Source organism: Aphis gossypii, unplaced genomic scaffold, assembly GCF_020184175.1.
Source record: "Aphis gossypii isolate Hap1 unplaced genomic scaffold, ASM2018417v2 Contig00452, whole genome shotgun sequence".
NCBI classification, from domain to species: Eukaryota; Metazoa; Arthropoda; class Insecta; order Hemiptera; family Aphididae; genus Aphis; species Aphis gossypii.
In genome coordinates this window covers 24,254-30,253 of record NW_026083111.1, presented here as the reverse complement: position 1 = coordinate 30,253, position 6,000 = coordinate 24,254, and the positions used below count along the sequence as shown (strand labels likewise).

Sequence of the window (6,000 nt, the reverse complement as noted above, 5' to 3'; positions counted from 1 at the left end):
TATTAAGCTCATGTACATAGATATAGGTAAATTATCATTATTGTTATTATTATTATCATCTTTTTAATATTATTTGAATTATTTTAGACTCACTGGTATACTTTATTCAGACTGATGACTTTTACAATGATATGGTGAATAATTCTAACTTACTTGATCGAATGGATACCTCGAATCTACCTCGAAATCATCTGCGTTACATTGCCGAACGAAAGAAGATTTCAGGACTATTTTCCAATGAATCGTATGGGGAGATTATGATCGAGTTCTGCGAGTTGCAAGCCAAGTCATATGCATACATTCTTCAAGGCATAGAAAAGATCAAGGCTAAAGGAATCCGTGGGCATGTGGTGAAGAACCAATTTAACTTTAAAGATCATTTACGATGTCTATTTGGTGATACAAGCTTGACAGTAAAGACAGATAATGTCTTTATCCGTTCATTTAAACATAAATTGAAGACTATCAAATCAAGCAAATTAACTTATAATAATTTTGATGACAAGAGGGTTATAATCGAGGATAAAGTACACACATTAGCATATGGACACTATCGAATTGAGTAGGTTATAACAAAGATATATTGTCTACAGTTATTCTAATTAAAATATTTTTATAGGGAGGCTGAAACAAATGAACAGTCAGAAGCAATAGTGGATGAAATTTGAAATAAAATTTTATGCAAATAATTGTATTAATACTTTATTTTTAAAAACTGTATATTATAATATAATCATTGTATATAATGTAAACTATTATATATATATATATATATGATATATTTACAATTTTATGTGATGAAGATACCATCTTTTTAAGGCAAATAATTTATACAATGTACCTACATTGTTGTGGATTAATATCCATATGAAAAATACAACATGGTAGTGTTTCTCCGTTCAATTGACAAAATCGTGGACAATCTAAGTTTTCCAAGTTGAAGACTGTAGCGTGTGGCATAAACTCTTAGATAATTTGTTGTTTCTGTAAACCTTTAACGTAAACTCTATCGAATTTTAATGACTGAAATATTTTCTGTAATTCGCCATACTCGACATCGCCGTATTCCAATGATAATCCATGCTGTAGCCGTTCAAGCCAACGGTTTACGCTTCGACTTTTTGCGTCTTGTTTTAAAGAAATATGTTTAAATATAAAGTGTTGATGGGTCCATGTTTCAGTGTCTGCTATAGACATTTCCCTTCGGACCCAATTTTTTTTTTTTTTTAAAAAAATTTTTTTCCGTTCTAATTAATTATTATATACTAAATAATCAAATTTTTTATTTTAAAAAAAATCGAATAATTTTTTAGCGAAATAAAGTATAGGTCATAAATGTGACCCTCGGGCTTCAACGAAATACTTAAACAAGATAACACGTATTATCACTTTTTATTGTGTAAATAAATAACAAAAATAGTAGTCTTAAAAAAATTAGTTAACTTAATAATAAAAATAATAATAGTTATAAAATGATAACCAAAAAAAAAAAAAAATACCTAATAAGAAAAAACGAAATAAAAACTCTTTATTTGTTTATAAATAAACAAGAAATTTAAAAACTAATCACTTTTGTAAAAGGATAAAAAAACAATTTTTATCAGAATTCAAACATAAATGTATATCACACTTTATACATCTCACATGGGTTCTATGCCGATTTTCACATGGTGGATATTTGAATTTAATTGGGTTTTTTAGTTGATCAACTTCCGGAATGTGGTTCGTTCCATCATATCTTATATGTTCTGGTGGAATAACACTATCTGTTCTCGGTTTTTTTGTCGTCGAAGGGCTTGTTTTAGGTAAAAAATCTGCATCAAATTTTTTTGGTCTACCAGATTTTTTCTTGAAATTAAATTCGATTAACTCTCTTGCTTATTGTAATCGGAAATGTAAAAGATCTAACACTTTATTTTGAAGAGTATTTAATTGTTTTGCGTCATTTTTATATATCAGCCAACAGTTACTCACAACTAGATCAAATGCATGCACAATAAGACGCATGGTCCATTTTTTTGACTTAATAAATATCCTATAAAAACTTATTAGTTGGTCAATTTTAACTACTCCCCTCATTGACTTGTTATAAAGTCTAACAATTTCGGGCCTTTCAACTGTCACGTAAACTTTTTCTTTTGTCATATCTTTTCACTTCGTCGATAACACCAGAAGCTAAATAATTTGATGCCATATTAACAGGTTTATTATCAAACCATTTTACAAGTGCAATGGAACAACCATTGTCTGTTTTGGAGGACCGGATTTCATAAGTAGTACCTCGTCCCATTTTCCCCATAACTTTATCAGATAATAATGGAGGTTTATTGAATCGATTTGCACGAATGGTACCAATAGCATATATTTTATTAATATACAGTGTGTTCACGCTAAGAGGTACCACTAAACATTTCAGAACGATGACCTTGTATAGAAATGGGGTTTTTACTAAATGAAAGATAGTACTTAAATACACATTTATTTATGATATTCAAATTTTTAACACTTTTGGTGTGCGCATGCGCAATACAACTTACATTTTTTTAAATGGAAACACTACTTTTTTTTACATATTCGGATAGATTATTTTTTTTAAAACGTTTTTTGTATAAAATTTTTTTTCTAATTACAAAATTTACATATGCAATTTAACGATGAAATGTAATATTTATGATTAATTTATTTTTGACGAAATCTAAACTAAATTCAACTTATTGTTACTTATTAGTATCCAATTATTGTTAAATATCTGTTTGCACACAGATAAGATAATAAAAATAACTTTGACTTTAAATTTTACCTGTAATTAAGATAGTAAATCTTGTTCGTTATACATTTATTTTAATAATTTCAAACTAGTCTTGTGACAATTACTGTTACGTGTTATTTTTTGTTCTGGTTAGATATCACATTCTGAAAAAATCGTTATTGCTTTAATACACTGTTTTACATGAAAGAACTGTATTAAAATGAATAGCAGTGAAAAAGTCGAACTTATTCTTATTTTTGGTGAATGTAATCGTAGTTCTCGACAAGCAGCTCGGGTGTACGCAGATCGGTATCCAAATAGTTATCATCCACATCATAATTATGTCCTTAGACTTTTACGTGGATTAAATGAAAACGGTCAATTTCCTAGCAATGAAAACAGACAACGGCAGCCTAGACCAAATAATTTTGATGAAGACACTGAATTGCAGGTAATGGCCTACATACGTGCTTATCCACGATCATCAATAAGACATGTATCTCGAGAAATTGGTGTATCAGTTGGTGCAGTACATACAATTTTGAAAAAAAACCAAATGCACCCATATAAACCCGAGTTTGTTCAACATTTACGAATCGGAGATTCTGAACGTAGATGACAATTTTTGTCATGGTTTAGCGTTCAATTTGAAATCGAAAATTTATTTTATAATAAAATTTTGTGGACTGATGAATCTAAATTCACAAATAATGGTGTAATGAACAAACAAAACAATAGATTTTGGGACGATACAAATCCACACTGGTCCCGAGAAACTAACTTTCAGACAGTTTGAGGTATAAATGTGTGGTGTGGATTAATTGGTGGAATACTTTTAGGTCCTTATTTTTACGATGGAACACTTACAGGTAGAAGATATCTAGATTTTCTTGTTAATCAATTACTGTTACTGTTAGAAAATGTTCCATTAGCCACGCGAGAAAATATGTATTTTCAACAAGATGGTGCACCAGCACACAACGCGATCATTGTTAAACAATATTTAAATGAATTTTTCCTAACCGATGGATTGGTACCCATGGAGTAATTCCATGGCCGGCAAGATCTCCAGACTTGACCCCATTGGATTTTTTTTTATGGGGGCATTTAAAAAATGTTTGTGCGGACCCACTTTTAAACCTCCAAGATTTAAAAAACAAAATACGACTGGCTTGTAATAATTTGAGGGACGAACAATAAACGCTGCCACATCAACGGAATTTTTAAAACGTTTGGAATCATGTTTGGAACATCAAGGTGGAAACTTCGAACAATTTATAAGTTAAAACTGTAGAACTTAATTGCAAATTAATAAATCTCGATTCCAAATTCAAAGTGTGTACATTTTTATAGTTTTCATTACATTCAACTAACTTTCTTATTTCAGAAGACTGGATGAAAAAATGAGAGTAAATTACGATAAAAAAGTGTTTATTTATATCTTATCTGTGTACAAACAGGTATCTATACTACTATATAAAATAGAACCCCCTTTTTTGTATGTACGCGCATAACTCAACAATGCCTGGACCGATTTCGCTCATTCTTTTTTTGTTTGGGTCGTAATTGCCAGGAGAAGGTTCTTACGGACGAAAAATTTGAGAAAGTTATTTATCACCAGGCAACAATATGAAAACCACGAGATGGCACATAATTGTATTTTACCCACCGTAGTAAAATAAAAAAATGATATAACTTTGAAACTTAAGTGTTAGAAATTATAAGCTTACGTACACATCTCGCAGGGTCCGCAATCCACCACGTGTGGATTGCCTACATGATAATATACTGCTCTCATAATCATAAGAGAGTCTCACGGCAACGGTAAGCAGAATGACTATAATATTATGACTTGAGTAACTCACTGACTGATAAACGTAGAGCCTGAACAATGATAGATCGATGCTTACAATTTACACGATACATTCGTAAAATCGTATCACAAATTTAGTGTGTAATAAGAAAGCATTTTACAAAATTCGCATATTAAAGTGGTACTTTCACAAGATTTTTGAGAATCAAAACAGTCAATGAAAATGTCTAAGTTTTGAACACCGTTAAACCGAATAGTAAATAACAAATTAATCAAATTTCGAATCATATTATATAGAATTTGCATTTTTAACGGGCAACGAAGTGCACGGGGTCAGCTAGTTTAACAATAATTGGATACTAATAAGTAACAATAAGTTGAATTTAGTTTAGATTTCGTCAAAAATAAATTAATCATAAATATTACATTTCATCGTTAAATTGCATATGTAAATTTTGTAATTAGAAAAAAAATTTTATACATAAATTGTTTAGAAAATAATACTGTATCCGAATATGTAAAAAAAAATTGGTGTTAACATTTAAAAAAAAGTAAGTTGTATCGCGCATGCGCGTATCGAAAGTGTTAAAAATTTTAAATTTGTCTGAAAATGTGTATTTAAGTACTCCCTATCACCTCCTGAAAACCCCATTTCAATATTTGTACATTAATAAAATAAAATTCCACTATAAAAATAGTTAAAATTGTAATCGTATTATAGCAGTTTACTAAACAAAAATTATATCACACAGGTACTCGGGATATCCATCAGGACGACGTACGATATTATTAAATTATTATTTATAAACAGATAAGGTATAATTAGGTATTAATTTGGCACTATTTTTTTTATTTCCAGTAGTTATAAGTGAACATTTCGTTTAAAATTATGCAAAAACTCAAATGTTGACTTCTCTAATTTTGTCAGTTTTGTAAATAGAAAAAAACTTTTTATACAAAAAACGTTTTAAAAAAAATAATCTATCCGAATATGTAAAAAAAAGTAGTGTTTCCATTTAAAAAAATGTAAGTTGTATTGCGCATGCGCACACCAAAAGTGTTAAAAATTTGAATATCATAAATAAATGTGTATTTAAGTACTATCTTTCATTTAGTAAAAACCCCATTTCTATACAAGGTCATCGTTCTGAAATGTTTAGTGGTACCTCTTAGCGTGAACACATGTATAATTGTTCAAACAATTGAAAAGACGAAAAGTAGTTGTCAAAAAACAAGTAATGCGAATTTTCTTTAACAGTCTTCGTAAGATATAAAACTACGGCACCACCTAGTCCTAACTTTTTTTGATTACTTTCATCGAACTCAGTCGTTGGACCTTGGTAAATTATAAAATCGTAAACTATACCACTTTCGCCAGCTAAAATAAAAATTTTGATACCCCACGGACAAGGTTTTCCTTTCATGTATTGCTTAACTG

At 29.6% G+C, this 6,000-nt stretch overlaps 1 pseudogene; it reads left to right on the top strand.

Moving 5' to 3' along the window:
* Positions 1-2,917: 2,917 nt before the first annotated feature.
* Positions 2,918-4,084, top strand: LOC126554228 (uncharacterized; annotated as a pseudogene).
* Positions 4,085-6,000: the final 1,916 nt, after the last annotated feature.